Raw genomic sequence first — 18,012 nt, forward strand, 5'->3', positions numbered from 1 at the left:
AAACCCCACCTTAATTTCTTCAGTGTACAGCAGAGTCTTTTCAATATTAGGAAAGGAGATCCGAGGCCAAAATACTTAAAACTCCTCTGATTAGGGATACACTTTAAATACAGAGGACTGAACGATCTGGGTAATTCTTCCTTGCTTTATAGACAGTACCTGAACCCATTTCGTGGAACAGTAGAAAAGGAGAAACCTCAGCATAGATGAGGTGAAAGAGCATCTTTCCCTTCAACTCTGACTGCAATACCTTTGGAAGGAAGAACACTTTATGGAAAAGGATAATGTCATAGTTAAGGCTGAGAGCTACATATTTAGGTTCTCTTTGCACTTCTGCCAATGACTTTTTAATTGGTACAGAGAACTTGCTACCTCCATACTAGATTTTTCTCATCTTCAAAATGAGGGTAATACCTACCTCAAGGAATCCATGAAGATGAATTTATTAACTTTTTTAAAGGAATATGAGATCTCAAAGGATCACGTGAGTACAAAACATTACTGATTCTCCCAATCCTGTGTTGCAGAAAGTTGCTGTCGTGGTTTAACCCCAGCCCATAACTAAGCATCATTCAGCCGCTCACTCACTTCCCCCTCCCTACCCCCTAGTGGGATGGGGGAGAGAATCGGGATAAAAAAAGGTAAGACTCGTGGGTTGAGATAAGAACAGTTTAATAGAACAGAAAGGAAGAAACTACTACTACTAATAACAATAATAAAATGACAATAATAATAATGAAAGGATTGGAATATACAAAACAAGTGATGCACAGTGCAATTGCTTACCATCCGCTGACGGATGCCCAGTTAGTTCCCGAGCAGTGATCCCTCCCAGGCCAACTCCCCTCAGTTTATATACTGGACATGACATCACATGGTATGGAATATTCCTCTGGCCATTTTGGGTCAGCTGTTCTGGCTGTGTCCCCTCCCAACTTCTTGTGCCCCTCCAGCCTTCTTGCTGGCTGGGCATGAGAACCTGAAAAATCCTTGACTTAGTATAAACACTACTTAGCAACAACTGAAAACATCAGTGTATCAACATTCTTCTGGTACTGAACCCAAAACCTAACACTATACCAGCTATTAGGAAGAAAATTAACTCTATCCCAGCCAAAACCAGGACAGTTGCATTAAACAAGAACTCAGTGAAAATTTTTTTAACATTTTCCCTTGTGATTTTTTATGCAGATTTGATGTCTTGGGCTGTGTGGATATTATACGTTGAAATGACATTAGGACACTTCAAAGTAGCTAGTAAAAAAGGGCAGACCTATCTATCCTGTATTATGTAATATCTTGAGAGCTGGCACACTAGAAGTCTAGATCTCTCTTAAAGGCTCTGTTTTGTCTGAACATGCCAAAGGATTTGAACTTCTGTCTTTTTTTCTGTCTACATTTCACTCGATGTGTTTACCTTTCTGTAGGCTGTTACTGAAACAGATAACTGAACCCCGGAATGGTAGATTTTAATCAAATGCCTGAAGCATGTTATTGTGTAAATTTCTGTGTTTCTCCCAGTCACTCCTATTGGAGATACTCCACTTCACATGGATAACTACATTATCTGTTTGGAGAGAGCATAAGGGAAGATGACTTAACAGTCCAGAGTGCAGAAAACCCGCTGGGTATGTAGGCGTGTGAGGTTCAGATCCATGGACTGAAATAAATAAGCAAAGCAAGAACGTCATGGTTGGATTCTTACTCCCATGTGCCTGCCTGAAACTCTTTTAAGGTCAGTGAACATCTGTCTTCTGTCTGAATTTGACCAGATAGGCCTTGTCCTTTGAAAGTAGCATGAGTGCTTCTCAGTAATACTTTTCTATTTGGACACATCAACAGTTTCTGACAAACAATTATTTAATCACAAAATTGCCTGTCAGTTTTACTTCAAACAAACCTACTCTGCAATAAAAAAGCTCAGTGGTAGAAAGTATAGGGAGTGACTTGCTGAACAAAAAGAACATTTGTTTAAGTAATTCCCTCTGTTGCCCAACATCATCTAGGTTAGAAATTCCAGATATGTGGGCTGGGGGTCATCATGAAATCATATTAAACATTAAAATTGAAGAATGCATCATTTTTGCCTGACAGTGTATTTTCATGAGCAGCAGGCACTTTCCTCCAGGGACCTGCTTTTCAGTTAGAGGATATGAACCATACCCGTTGCAGCAGAGAAACTGCTCAGTGAAAAGGGATATATGTTCCATGGACAGAGATGTGGCTTTTGCTGGCAGTACTTTATTGTGTTACATGCCTCATGATGTAACGGTGTAAAAATATGGGTACAGAGGGAAGAAAAGCATTAGACAGACCAACATGAAGCATGGAGTAACTGTGGGTTTCACACAGGTGAATATTTGACTCTTTGTTAAATGTAAGCAGTATTTGTACTGGCTATGAAATTAGACTGTTGTCAGACTTGGGCTAATAGAGGAAAAAGGGCAACACAAAATACACCTAGTCATGGCAAAAGTGAAAAAAAGATGTTACTGCAGAGAGCAGTAGATGTAATAACTGATACTGTGCTTAAGGTCAGACTTTGCTGCAGCAGCTGCCAAGGTGTTGGTGTTGGAAAAGCGCTGGAACTACAGAAAGTGTAGTTGGCTCTGTACCATCTCCTGTCTTCTCAGCAGAAAGAATCTTTGCTCCTGCCAATACAAAATAGGTCCTGCATTGGTTCTGAGACAAAGCAGCACTACTGAATAACAATTAAATTCACTTAGAAATGCAATTCAAAACAACTGAGTGAGCAGTTTACCTGGAGGCTGTTCCACAGTTGCTTGAAGTCACCAGAAAGACTTTCACAGAGTTCAGCAGGTGGTGAATCAGGCCCTTAGCAGAAAGGAAGATATGGCTGTTTTATGGGCTTCAGGAAAACCACAGCCAAAGAAATGTAAGAGCTATTGGGTCATAATACCTTAATAATGGTATCTTACTTTGCAATTGAAGGAGGCTGGGAATGTAGTCTCACAAACGTGAATGCCCTAAAGATACAGCTGGGTAGACATTATAGACACGAGGTAGACACATCTATGGACCTTATTGTTCTAGTTTGGATCAGGAGCAAGTTTGTGAATTCCCTCGCTGTCCTCAGAGTTCACACTGTGGAATCTTGGAGCATGCAGACTGGATTTCTTTTTTTATGAAACTAAACTGATTGAAATGCTGCAGAAAGATACCTGCACTCCAACTGCTAATGGGTGTTGAATGAGTAGGATCAAACTAGATCTAGTTTTCAGCAAAACCTTTAAACTTGGTGTGGACGTCACATCCTTGTCACCAACTCTTCTACCTCCCAGATTGTCTCCTTTTGCAACACAGTACCTAGTGAGGTAGACATAGCTTAAATGACTTAAATGCAGCAATTTGTCTCTGATCCAAGAGATGCTTGCAAAAGAGACCTGAACACCTATGCATGCATCAAGGTCTGTGAGAAGTCAGCCTTCATTACACCCTAACTTTTCATTTTGTGTTTGTGTATCTGGTCTTTATTTGTGGCATGTGGAAGCAAACATTCCTTATCACCTCTTATTTTTCTCTGTGCTCATTTATGTTGTGGTAAAGGTAAACCCTTTGTAATTCTGTAGAATGAGCAGAAGCAGACGTTGCTGCAACCTAGGTGATGGTGTCTTTTGTCACATCATTCCCATGCATCGCGTGAGTACATCCTGCCACTTCCCTCATTGTCTGCCGAGTACTGCTTTTGCCATTGTGAGATTCATTCATTAAGAAAAATTTTAATGATTAACACCTACCAGCTTCAGTGATTCATCATCAGTTGTCTTCCATAAGTCTGCATTCCAGAAATCAGCCTTTTATTCCATAGACTGATTCATACAACCATTTGTTGGCAAAGCAGTAAGGCCAGGGACATAGGTCTGAGTAAAGTGGTACCCTGAAAGTCAAAATTAAAGTAGAGGGCAACTGTGGAAATTGAGAAGGTAAGACTTGTGAGATGATGATACCTGTGTAAGTAGCCTGCTGCTCAGTGCTCTGCCAAATGGAATAAGAAATTCTCATTCTTATTTTTTTTTAAAATCATGATTGATTTTGATTTTTTATTAATGGACAAAAAGAATTTGCCACATGCTGGCTAATATGGCTAGAAAGATGTTTAATTCCAAGCAGTTAATTCAAGGGTGCAAATTCTTTATGTTTCAAAGATTTTTTCAGCTTTGTATTTGATCCCCCTTTTGTTTTACACTGTGTTGTCAGATCTTGGGTTACAGTTCATTTTCTTTGTCCCAGTTTCCAAATTCAAGCTATAAAACTTCAGCTTCACCAAAATGTAGGGAAGTCAGTGCATGTCTTTCTACTGACTTTAGTTAGTACAGGAAGAACAGTAGGAGTCATACTCTGGCCCTTCTTTTACCTTTGTTTTTAGTAGTTATCCTTCTGAGTGGTCCCACTGTAGCAGGATAGTAATAATCAGGTAAGCACTACCTTGCGGTTCATTGGCTGAACCTCCCTGGGGAATGAAAGAGGGGAAAGAAAATTCAAGTTGTAGAAAAAACAGAATGAACTAACTGATAGAGCAGGTCAGGAACAAAGATCCTACCTATGTTCTGATTCCCACTTTTGCAGATGTGAGAAAGGAGGAATACCTCCAGAAATTCAAGTTTATTTCTACCTCCAACTTGTGCTTACTGAGCTCCCTTGTTTGTTTCTGTATTCCTGAAGGGATGGGAACTCTTCTATTGGATGTCTTTTGACCAGAACATGGTGCAAAGCAGCAACTGATAGCAGTGCTCTGGCGGACTGAATGCACAAAAAGGCCAATGACGTTGATTCTGGAATTAGATATTGTTTTCTGTACCTTTTACATTGTCAGGAGATACAAAGTTGTTTTTTCTGGAAAGGATATATAGTAAGGAAAGCTCTACTTAGAGTTGGAAACAATGCTAAAGACAAGCTCTTTAATCAGGTCTTTTAAAACTGATGTAACTATCATGAAGAAAATAGCAGGAGGTGCTATTGGTTTCCTTGAAGAGGCACCAAAGCCTATAAATATGCAATGAATCCATAAAAAAATGAGATGTTAGCTTTATTGACAGAAATGTTACTAGTCTTTTGCTAACACAAAGCTAAAAGGACTTCTGAAATAAAGGAAAGCATATCATCCTTCTACCCATACCACTGTCCGATCTGACTGTGACTTTAGAGGAGGTCACTTGCCTGGGATTGAATCCAGTGGTGGCTCTTACACTTTTAAAAGAGTGCTTGGATATCAGATGCCTGTGTGCTAAGCTGGGATTGCTTCAGCAAGCCTGAGTTACGTTCTGTACCTGCTGTTCTGCTCTTGGGAGCTGCGAGCAGGAACAGACGGTGACTCAACAGCCTTTTCAAGATACTGTTCACAGTAACACTGCATGACATAAGAAAATGGCAATAAAATAATCCATACTCTGTACGCTGTAATCTTCCTACTCACAATTCAGCACTCCCCAGTTGTTAGCCAAACACAGCTGTCTTCAGACTTCCTCTGCCCTGCCTTTCTGTATCAGGGGAAGCTTCAATAGTTTTATGACTGAACTTTAGTCCTGAGCTCAATCATCAACGTACCTGCTGACATGTTAAATTTGTATCCAGACTTGACATGTCAACGACCACAAAGCCCAGTCATATGGATTCAGTCAGGGTCTCAATCTCAGCTCGGCACCAGAAAGTAAGCAACTGAGGTCTGTTGGACCCCAGTGAGCACTTCTAGCCCATTTCAGGGCAAGGCCAAAGAGAGCTTTCAACTACCCCTGAAGGTGGCTTAAAACAGCAGAGCAGAGAGAAACATTTGTACCAGTGTACACTTGTTTCAGCTCCAGCAGCCTCTATTCCCAGTGACAGGGCAATAAACCAACATGTGAGAAGTGATAGCTATTGTAATTCCTGCTTCCTTTAATATATTCCTACATTCTGTGATCGTAGCTAGCCTGTTGATTTTGGCCTGGTTCACATGAAGTTAGCTACCAGGTCTCAGGTGGGAGCTGTGACTAATGACTGAGATACAGGAAAGAATAACTACAGCTCTCTGCACTGGGATCCTGACCTGTTTCCTCAAGTCCAGGTGAGGAGGATGGTGGATCAGCGTCATGGCTTACATGCTGGCTCACTTTCCCTGGCAAACCCACGCCTATCCTAAACTGGGGCATTTCCCGTAAGGATGCTCTGACTCAGCATCGCATTCCCGTGACAACTGGGATTTACATTCAGCCTCCTCCTGAGGCTGCTGCTGTCTCAGGAAGTAGCTTTGTCTTTCTTCCCCCCAAATCTCCTCTCCTGAGGGGACTTTTGAACCCGAGGACCAAGATCTTGAGACCCCAGTTTTCATTTTCCTGGGAAAAGATAGTCAGGTATACATTTTCCCATTAATAGATATTAAGTATGTTGAAGGTTTTTTTTACAGAAATGTTGTATCTCTAAATGTTTTATTTCTTGTTTTTTATTTCTACCTGGCCATTTATACTTGTCTCCTCTTAATCACATAGAAGCCTCTGGTAAAACAACTGAATACTCAGATGGCACATACAATGCTCACAACTTAATATAGTATAGGTTACATTCTCTGTGCACACTGCTATTTTATACTTACAGTTGTGAGGATACTTTCAAATATGCAACTGTGGCAACACACCTTTCTGAGAATTTTTTCAAGTATGTCCAATATGTATCTGACTTTTATTAAAAAAGAAATAAATAATTTTTTAAAATCCTTCACATTGAGATGTTTCCTGAAAAGAGCCAGTCCACAGCAAAGACACTGAACATCTAAAATAAAATAACAATTATTTATTCTGACACATGTTAAAAAATGTCCAGGAGCTAGCTAATTGGTGTAAAAATACATACCCCTAGAATTGACAGAAAATTCAGGGCAGCATAATGCAAGTTCTCCCAGCATTCTGTATTGATTATTATGCTGATATGGACATAAAAATAGGAGCATATGGCTGAAAGGGACAGTCTAGGTCATGATATGTAGACAGTCTGATTCATCTAGGTCAGAACATCCAGCACTCTGGGTAACTGAGGAAAAACCTCTAGTTCAAAAGGCTGCAGAGACTCCACACGTACCTAATACCCTAGACTGAAAAGCATCTCCATCACCCTGTACTGAATTTATAGTCTTATACAGGCTAAGTTTCACAGCTGTGCCATGGGAAGCACGAGTGAGAAACTGAGAACATCTCCAGCCTCTGTACTAGCATAGTCTATGTTAAACAAAATTCGCTCAAAGACTGACCACTTTCGTCTCTATACAGAAAGGCAAGAGAAAAAAAAACCTTTTAAGTCAAACTTGGGAGAAAAACCCTCTCTTGATCAATACCTTCTTTAACCCTTAGCACCAGCCTGAAGCAATATAATGCACTATGACCCTGAAATGTACCTCGTAAACTTCCTCCCTGCAGCTATGGCGAACCTTTTCAGCTTCAAAGCTGAAAGCAAAACCTGCCTCCCCTAGAAACTAGAGCATTCACCTGGGGAAATTCTCCCTGGCCTCCAAATGTGGCAAGTAAAAGGCCTTGAGAACATATTATAGGTGCAATACAAGCTCATAAAGATCCAGCTACTTAGGATATGTCTCTGCCTATGTAACACATGACATATCTGAAGTTTGATTGCCTGTGCTCACAGCCTGATACAGAAACATAAACATGGTCACCTAATGCCATCTGAGATGCTGTAACCTAGCTGAAAGATCTGCACAGGTCTGGAAAATACTGCCCAGATCTTGTAGAAGAACTCTGGACTGGCAGCTGGAGGCCAGGAGCAGTGTCCAAGGACATGGCACTAGTTGCCTCTGTCTAGGGAACTGAAGTGAGCCACCAACATCCTAGTCCCAGACATTTTCTAACTCTGTTATACAGCTCTTTACATACATGTACTGAAGTTAATCTTAAAACAAATTTAGCTTCACTTTCTCCCATAGTCTATGTGGATACTCTTAAAATTTTGCTCCTCAGATATTAGGAATTTCCAGAATAGATTTATTCAGTACTAATTTACAGTAATTTGATTTTATGTTAGTGCTTCTATTTAGCTTGAACCATTCTTTCTCTCCTTGATATTCATCCAAAGATATATTTTAGAGTCCTTATATCCTCTTCCATCTCTTGTTTTCCTTGGCTGAACAACCCAAGCTCTGCAACGTCTCATTGTAAGGCCTTCTCTTTACTTCATCAATGCTATAGATTGTTTCTGCTTCTCCTTCAGTTCAATTTTATCTTTCTTGAGCATAGATGACCAGCCCAGTGCATGACATTCCAGATGAGACCTTTACGAATGCCTTGTTGCAATGAGACTTTTGCAATTCCCGATCTTATACTAGTGTCATGTTGTGGGCCTTTTAGCATAAATGACCGCTCAATTCTGGAAACATTTTATAAATTTTAATCACTTCAAAATGATAAATCTGAGGGATAAAATATTTAATTTGCAATTTCTGTAAAGACAGGAAGGTCAATGTGGGATTTTTATGCAGGCAGGAAGTTTTACTTGACTTTTTCTTTTGTCTTTTGTTCACTTCCCCATTTCCTCACATGCTGCCAAAAGCAATTTTCCATCAGCATTTTGCCACTTCACTGTAAACAGCCTTTTAGTTTTTCAGGTTCTCTGTATATCAGTAATCAGGGACACTTTTTAGCACTTTCTTCTGTCAGTAAGAAAGGAAGATTTATCTTCATCATGTATGTTTCTTCTCTTACTTACAGTCAACATAATTTGCTGGTATATGTCCTGTATAGGTCAGTTGCCTAAAGGCACTAATATCAAGGTCTAAGACTATTATCAAACTACAAGAAGACTCTAGAGAGAACAAGCTGTCACAGTATGCCATAAACCTATGTGACTTTAAATGATGCATTCATACATGATATGTGATTTATGTTACAATGCAATAGAGACAGAAATCCCTCTTTGCAAAATGTAATCAAGATACCTCACTTATGAAAACACAATGCTTCACCAGGGACTTTCAGGAAATAAAGTTTATCTTTATAAAACAGAGATGGCCATACTTAAAGGATATTGTAACTGAAATTTTAAATTCAGTTAAGATGACTGGCTAGGACAGGAATATATACAAACACTTTCCTATCACTAAATGCTTACAAAATTACATCCCATCATCTGAACTGCAAATGGCTCACTTCTTACTCTATCCGCATAGACATTTCAGTCCTGGAATGTGAAATGGTTTTGCATTTCAAGTTAAATAAGCTACTCACAGAGTGGATATAGCAGGAATAAGTTCAAGCTAGTATAAATTGGTGTCACCTATCTTTCGAAGCACACAAACATGAAGCAGGGGAAAATAGGGAGGAATGCTAAATAGGAGATGTAGACAAACTCCTTATTATCAGAGTCACTGTGCTTCACCCCAGCACAGGAGTACCACTGTCGTGCACAGAATATTGCTGAAATCTTTTACTCTTTTCTCCTGCTTTGCTTCCATAGATATCCAGATTCCCTATTACCCCATTCAGTGCCTACAAACTCTATTAATTTTACCTTTTCTTTATTGCCAATGCTCTTGTTCTGGACTCGGTTATCTTCTTTTCTTGACCAGCTCTGTAGAGTCTTCCACTATCATCCGTCCCACATTAACCTGTCTGAGCCTTTACTGGGGTAAGAGCGGCTGAAGGGGCTTTGGCTTCTGTGTTATCTTATCCCTCACTCCCACAACATAGGAATATACATGAAGACTCCTTTTTTCTGCACAGGTAAAGACGAAACTCCAAAAGAAGTAATATTTATGCTACTTGCATTACAGTGATGAATGTCAGCTTCTCTTTTAAACAGAAAGTGTGAATATTTCTGTGGGAGTGAAGAATCTGCTATTCAGTCCAAGAAATGAAATAGTAAAGCCAGTACTAACAAAACTGTTTTGTGATGGTGACATAGAACACGAGCAAACTATGAATAATTTATTTTTGTGGACCTGATAATCAAGATGTTGACAAAATGTCCCCAGTATTTTTGTCACTTAACAGTATCCTTAGACTGCTTTCAGTTATAGACATCATCACCTACCATGGAAGTACAAGGGGCTGAAACATATCTTCCCCATTCCCTAATCTCTGCTTCTGACATCCTTGTGGAGGTTGCTTCTTGAAAACCTTCTCTTCTGTATTTGGCTATTATAATACTTGTCTGTGGATGCATAACATTCACCTGCACCCCTGACCCCTGTGAATTTGGCTCCCGGCTAGAATCCTGGCAGCCGGGTACCTGTCAGCAATTTAATGGAAGGATCCTGCCGTCATCCGTTTCAAGCTCTCTGAGCAGGAAAACGAGATGGGGGTTTCATATTTCAAAGAACAATAGAGCTCAGGGATGGTTTTTTAAATTGAAATTCTGGCTGCAGGAGTCATTAAATATAGTTCTGCTTCTCTTCTAGACTGTGAGATCAAACAGCACAGGCAATAGGAGGAATATTTGCTCACTTATGGTATATGTGCAATTTTTGCAGATTGGTTGGCTTTGCTCTGCAACTTACTATAAAAAAGACATAAAAATATCATTGACATGTCTGGTTTTGTGCTGAAAAAAATCCCATGCTAAAACGTTTTTTTCCTCAAACTGTTTCTGAACTTTTTCTTCATTGATATTCAGGCTCTAAAACTTATTTTTCTGGAGTCTGTTGATAGCCGATTGGAGAAACTATATAGTTTGAAAATTATCTCAGTTTTGACTAAGTGAACAGTATTTGATTTGAAGGATCTGGTATAAAAATCATTCATTTTCACCATAATCCAGCCTTGTAATGCTGAAAAAAACCATAAAAAGTTACAGATAATTTAGTAGCCTCCAAGACCATAATCCAGAAATCTTGACTCCATGCTCACTACAGAAGCAAAATTTTCACTAAATACACCATTCTAAACTTGGGAGCATTGTCTTTCACCTTAGGATCAAAATCGTATTACAAAAACCCCTGCCCTACTCATGATCTATAAAAGGGAAACAGTTTATATCCAGTTTATCTCATCTCAGCTTCACAAAAGCCAAACCCAAAAATACGGAATCAGCCAGCTTAATTCAGTAGGGTACACGTAAACAGAATTTCGAGTTGGTTTTTTTTAGGATGCCTAACGAGAAGTACATATACACGTGTAATCTTCAGTTAGAGTGTCTGGACAATGCTGATTTGTTGCAGTAAGAAATGTGGAGTATTTGGATACTATTTCACTACTTAAGCAAAAGGCTGTTTGTTAATGGAGGTTAATGTATTGCATTTAAAGAGTTCATATCACAATTATACTATTTATGTATTTGGTAGCCAAAGTAAGAGAGAGAGAATTGTTTACTAATATAAAATACCAAAAGAATTTCTGTTACTTCCTGGGAGTTTGAAAATAATAAATTTGGAATGTCTCTGAATAATCATGATTTATAAATGTTTACACCATTATTTCTTCACTTTAAGACATTATTTATTATGTTTTCACTAAAAAGAAACTTCCAAACTAATGAAATGCTGAATGTTTTCTCCTTAGATGGCAGAAATAAACTGAGCATTAATGAAGAAATATAAAAAAATGCAAGATATGAATTACTTGCATAAAATATATCAAAAGAATCTGTAAATTTTTGAGACACACGACTGTCAAGTCTGAAGGACAACTTTGGGATATACCAAGCTGGAGGACTCAAAATAAATAGCTATGTGATCCACTAAGAAACACACAGAATCATGTCATCACAGTACAGACCCTGAGAGGCTCCCTACTGCACCGCAGAGAGTAAACCTCTGGATCATAAGAACTCATCAGCACAGTGGTTTGGGGAGTCTCACCCAATCCATTGGAATGGGCCATTGCAAGGACCCTTGCAACAGAGACTCATGCCACCATTTAGTCTAGACTGACCATCCTTTTTGAAAGGTTTGATTCCTCCTTGTAAGGGCTACCCTATGCAAAGACCCCATAAATTTGTTTTCTAAGCAACACTGAGTGTTTGTGCAACAGCTGAGGTGGAGAAAAAGAGAGGATGTAAAATCTTAATGTAAGTAATTCTAGCAAAGTTATTCTGCTCTTTAGGTGAAGCTGGTATTTTGGTATTGCTAGTCCTTTGTGCCTTTTCACAAAGATATAGAATCATAGAATCACAGAATCATAGAATGGGTTGGGTTGGAAGGGACCTGCAATGAGCAGGGACATCTTCAACTAGACCAGGTTGCTCAAAGCCCCATCCAAGCTGACCTTGAACTCTTCCAGGGACTGGGCATCCACAACCTCTCTGGGAAACTTGTTCCAGTGTCTCACCACCCTCATCACAGAGAATTTATTCCTTATATCCAATCTAAATCTACCCTCTTTCAGTTTAAAATGGTTGCCCCTTGCACTGTCACTACAGGACCTGGTAAAAAGTCTTTCTCCATCTTTCTTATAAGCCCCCTTTAAATATTAAAAGGCTGCATTAAGGTCTCCCTGGAGCCTTCTTTTCTCCAGGCTAAACCTGGAGGCTAAAATACCCTCTAGAAACTTCAGAAAAGTCCTCCTACTATATTTCAGCAAAGAAATGATAGAAAAACTTGGCTTGCTGCAGTGCACAGAACCGTGGGATGAACTTCCTAGAAATCATAGAGACTTACATGACCAAGGACAGCAGATCCGACTCACTTGAAGCTCAGATGCCTCCTCACAGCACGACTCATACAAGGTTAGGCTAGCTATAGAGGAGCAATTCAAGAGAGGAGTTAAGCTTCTGCAATGGAAATGTACATGTAGAAAAACCCCTTCTAAAGAAAATTCCAATATCACAGCCAGAGAAGTCCAATGATTTCAAGAACTACCCATAAGAAAATCAATATTTCTACAGTGTCAGTGTTTTCTATTAAAAATTTAGAGCTTAATAAATCCTAAGCTTGATTTCTGATGTTGAGCCCTCACATTCTTTTGAGCTCAAGGTTCACTTTGCCCTCAACCATTTCTGTGACTAGGTGGGCAGAGTTGAGTTTTGCCACCTGTAGTGCTTTTAAAAATGGGCTTTTAAAAATGCTGAATGACCTGCTAAGGAGTAGTTAGTAGGTCCTATTGTTCTTTGTAGGCCTTTGTAATTAATGCATAATAAAAGCTCTCTTTCTGAGATTGTGTGTACCAGTAGCAGCTGGATAGAAGATGAGAGCTGCTACTGGAGCAATGCCACCTATACACATCTCACATCTATACAGTGTGAGAAAGTAGACTTGGCAAAGGGCTCTGGCTGTACCAAGTGGGTCCCACTGGCAGATGAAACTTTAGCAAGCTGTCTGAGTTATCTTATTATGCATCTGTTCTCCTCATAGTTTATCAAGGTACTCAGGGCAATGGTTGGTCTGACAGAGCTGTGGGATTCAAGCTAAATTACATCCCATGCCAGCACTGTATATACTGAAATAATAGGAGTTCTTCTATTATGAGATTATTATGAGATTTAAATTTATGCGTTATTAGAATTTGCTTTTCAGATAATGTTGCTGTTTTAATGGGTTCACTGAGTAGTTTTCATTTACTTTTCTAGTCTTAAACATAATTACACAGCATAAACAATACAAATGGCATTGATAATGAAAGCTTTGCAGTACTTACTGTCCAAAAATTTTTACATTTTGAGAAGGTACTGCTTCTAATGAAATTTTTACAGTGGTTTTTTTTCCTTTTTTTTTTTTTTAATGTCCTTGCTGCATTTTAAAGCTTAATAGGTTTATTTTCTGAGTCAATAATCCACTTTTGCACTTCTTGTGAGGTCGTGTACTAAGTAAACCTATTTGCATTAAAGTTGGTGACATTTTAACAAAGATTGGCTGTAAGATTTGTTCAGTACTTTTGCCAAGCAGCAGTATGCACAGCTAGAGGACTTCTTAAAAATACCTCGTAAATTTTTTCTTTTGGTGCCATAGGCACCTCTCAAGCTGTTCTTTCCACTGTTCTCTTGCAGAGTGAAGCAACTCTATTGGTTTGTAGCCTAGTCTCACTTATTTGGAGAAGTCAAGATATCCTTGCAGGTATAGAATGGCTGTAGAGTGAAGTTTGCATTCCTGGCCACTGCTGCTCCTCCTACCAGCCTAATTCTTCATCATAGCAGTTATATCCCTCCACTCCAATTATAGAGCACTGGAACCCTCTCAGTGCATCTAAACACATACCTTTGCTGTGGCCCCTCAGACCTTGAAGCCCCTGCTGTTAATCCCTCCTAAGTGAGTGGTTCCAGTCATTCTAACGTCCCTCACCATACGGCCCAATGTGCAATCCATTTTCAAAGCATCAACTCTTGTTTAAAACAACCAAGGGTCAATTCACTCCTGGCTGCTCTGTATATTGTTTTGGCTGTGGCCAGCATCACTTCTGGCCTCATTGTTCCCTGGGAGTGAGAGGGATTCACCAATATCCATGTCAGGGTGAGCTGCCAAAAGAATGTTAACTGGTGTCGAAGTGGTGCCAGGGAGCATGGAAATGAGCCGGGGGTCAGCTGGCAAGTACTGGACCCTCCATGTACAAAGTATAAAGACTTCTGTGTGAGAGCCTGAAAAGAGAGTGGGGAGAGGTGAAGGAGACATTCATCAAACCAAGAACAGGCAACAGTGCTCAGGGAAAATGTCATCAACAAAAGGGAGCAGCTCTCACTAGACAAGTTCTTTGTCAGAAGGGTCAGGAAGCAGCTGCTGGCTGAAAAGGAACAAGTCACCTCCAGCACAACCCTGATGCATGGCAGGGTGTGCATGCAAAGTGGTCATAGTGTGATGGATACCCAAGCGTGGTTATCCAAGGGTGGTTAATATGACCTCTTTCCTTAACATGACCTGAGTTAATGTGGCCTACTACTTATTTCCTAGGGATTGTCAGGCAAATGGGTCAGCGGTTTGTGGGCATGATGAATTGTCCTCTTTGGCTGCAGATAGGATGTATATGGATAGAAAAAGCTCTGCTTGATGACATGAATTAATCCTTAAAATTTATGGGTTTTCACAGGACATTGAAACCGTAAATACCATGAATTTGATACTTTAAAGATCAAATGTATAGAAAAGGAGAGTTCCAATTTTTTTTAAACACAAGGGGAGATATTATATGTGAATTTCTTAGCGAAGATTCTTAAGTGAGTATACAACAGACTTCGGTTATGGGTCTGTGGATCCTTCTTTGAACAGTGACAGGCTGACATTCATGACATCTGTCCAAAACGAACAAAGAGGCCAGGGTAGATGGGGCAAATATTATTAGGCAAGTAACCTAAGACTAGGGCAAGTGGGCAATGCAAAGAAGCTGACAGTGGAAGATGAGCTGTCTGGTTGGTGGGCTGCTGCATGCATTTTGTTAGAAGGTATTATGTCTCTTGATTGCTTGTGTGGCCAGAAGTTGTTTTCTGACTGCTGAGGAAATATCATGGTGGCTGGCATCTGGGGTGTGAATGAGCATGTTAAGATTTGTGAAGTCACTTGCATTGAAAAGATCAAGGAATTAGCAACTGGAGGCTTGAAATCTTATTGTGTAAAAAGGACAAAAACCTGTGTGGAATTTACGTTCTGAACTCCAGGGGAAATTTTAGGATAGGGCTCCGGATCTCACTGGATGAATAAAAACCACAAAGCAAATCACAGGAGTAAGTAGACACCCTACCAGGAACAGGAAAAAGTCCTGCTCAGCAATGCAATTATGTTTAGGAGATCAAGAAGTATGGGGATAATGTGAGACATGCCAAAAAGTCAGTCCAAGCCAGACTTTTGTAAAGGAAATTAAACAAACAGCAGAAGGTTATTCAGCTGTATAAATAAAAAGAACACAGGAAAGCGTAAGTGAGTCCGCTACACAATAATGACAGAGCAGAGATTAAGGATAATCTAGCCATGTCCCCAAAAGTAAATGAACACAAAGTACAAACTGATGCCCTTGGAGCCTAATAAGAGGAATTTCTTCTGTAGGCTGGAGTTCATTAGCTGGCATTGGTAGAAGAGTCAAAAAAACTGATGTTTTTGTCCACAAGAGTCAATACAGGTCCTGCATGGACTCCAGTGAGGTGTGTATCAATCATTAGTAACTCTAATTCCTTACCAGCCCACATGTAGAGCTGAATAATATTGATATGAAAAGCCATCATCAGCTCTACAGATAAATGGCTCAATTGGAATTGTGTGAAAAGAAGAGAAACAGTAGCATCGATTGAGGGGTATTGACTACATGTGTATTGTAGCTTTGATAAAATCACGCAAACTACAGCCATTTAGGCAGTGGATGAGTAAATAACCACTAATAATGTACATAATATGTACATTCTGGACTTGGATCTCTACTTTCCCCTCTAGTTGCTGTTATCTGACAATGTTGTTGCATGACAGATAGAGATGTGATGCTAGACAGTGTTCTTATTTACCAAGTTTGTAATATTTTACAGGGGGTGACAGCAGTGGCTTTTCCAATATCCAGAATCAAATAAGTCTAAAGTACTATCTATTTCACTTACACAGTGCTTGTTAATTCCCTCCTGCAGTTTTTCAGCTGCATAGATACTGAACTCACACAACGAAGTTTGCTCTTTTGTAGCACACTTTGTATAGCAGCAGTTTTCAATGCTGAATCAAGTCCCTTTCACGTAGATAGTTTGAACCGAGCATTGCTAAAACTGACATGGTGGTTCCTCTTTCCTGGACATAGGGAAACAGCCATATTGTTATAGGAAAGAAAGGTAAGGGATACTTTGAAAATGTTTTTTGTACCTCTTCACAAAGATGATTTACTTAATAATGATACATAAGCTCCTACATATTGAATCAATATACAGGTCCCAGTGTACTCGACTGTTTTCTCACATCTCTGTGTCTCAAAACCTGATCTAAAAACTGTTGAATTGAATTAGAAAATGTCTTCCATTTACAGCAGGTGATTTTTGGTCTTACAAGAGCTTGGAACAGATCAGGCATATAAAGTGTTGGGGAGAGAAATTATAATTTCCAGTTCTCAGGTGGAGTTATTGGAATATAAAGAGATTAAATAATTGCCTGAGGCTGCACTAGTAGGCTTGTTCCACCGAGAAGAGTTTGTGTGTAGTCCAAGATCCTATGCCCACAGGCACATAAAACGGTGTTTTTAATTCAAAATTGTTGACTCTTTGGTAGTATAGGCTAATCACAAATGAAGCACTAACACAAGCACTGAAATGCCACTTTAATGCCTGTAGTCTTCCATTAGCATCCAATGGATCCAAATGGGGATTATAGGAAGGGCAAAGAAAGACTCTTGTAATTCTTTGGAAAACAATTCCTAGAGTACTTCAGCTTAATATTGTGCAAAGGTACTCCCTCAGTTGCCTCAGTGCAATGGAAATGAAGATGGTATAAATGAGGTCACAGCAGCTTGAATATTATTTCAAAGCCTGGGTAGCTCTCATTGGAGGAAGCCTAACTTGAAATAGGTAAACTGAATAACTGAATAACTCTGATAAGTCTTCAATACAAATTTATGCACCTGAGAATCTGAGATATTCAGAGACTCAACTACAATATTTTATCCACAAGAAATATCTCTTTCTTTCCAATAATGGAAAATTCTAGTCTTGGATAGGAAAGGACTTACATGATAAGATGTCTAGCTGAGTGTTCACAGTAAAGTCTACACATCTAACATTAACTAATTAATTAAAATTATTTATCAAGATTTAACATCTTAATTTCATTATAAATAAAATGTTGAAACCTAAGAGATATTTATGTCCTAAGAAAAACAGAACAGAAAATAATATTAGAATGTAAGTTTATTCCAAAGATGCCCTTTTTGGGGTATTTTTAAAGCAGTTTATGTTCATGTGAATTTACTTAGGTTTTGGGTTTTTTTTGTAGTCAGACACTTTGATGCTCTGAATCTTGAAAGTTTCTGACAATAAGGAAAATATCAAAAGCTTTGGTAAAATTATGATTGTTCAATAATGGCCATTATGGTGTAGGCTGTTTGTCCTAAAATATGATCTAATATTGCTTACAGCTACGAAAAATTTTATTCAGAAAAATAGCTATTGTTAACTTGAATGAAAAACTTGTTGATTTAA

Source organism: Aquila chrysaetos, chromosome 4, assembly GCF_900496995.4.
Source record: "Aquila chrysaetos chrysaetos chromosome 4, bAquChr1.4, whole genome shotgun sequence".
Lineage (NCBI taxonomy): Eukaryota > Metazoa > Chordata > Aves > Accipitriformes > Accipitridae > Aquila > Aquila chrysaetos.